We start from the raw sequence: 336 nt of genomic DNA on the forward strand, positions 1-336 counted from the left end.
CAGAGAGCGGGCGGAGCCTCTGCCTACGGGCCAATGACAACGCAGGGGCGGTGCGTGTGGGCGGGGAGAACGGTCCCTGGGCAATGGGCGGGCGGAGGAGTGCAGGGGCGGGGCCAAGGAGCTAAAGGACCAATGGAGATGCACAGGCGGGCGAGCGGGGCACGTTGGAGGGTGGGACAGGCAGGCAGCGAGCCAATGATGGGGAGGGGCGAGGCCTGAAAACAGGAGGGGGAGACGGGGAGGTGCCCTCGCGCGGCGGACCAATAGCTGCGCGGGGGTGGGCCCGGCGGGCGGGCGGGGGCGCCGAGGGGGCGGCGGCGGCGGCGGCGAACAAAG

This window comes from Marmota marmota, unplaced genomic scaffold, assembly GCF_001458135.2.
Source record: "Marmota marmota marmota unplaced genomic scaffold, marMar, whole genome shotgun sequence".
In the NCBI taxonomy this organism is placed as follows: Eukaryota; Metazoa; Chordata; class Mammalia; order Rodentia; family Sciuridae; genus Marmota; species Marmota marmota.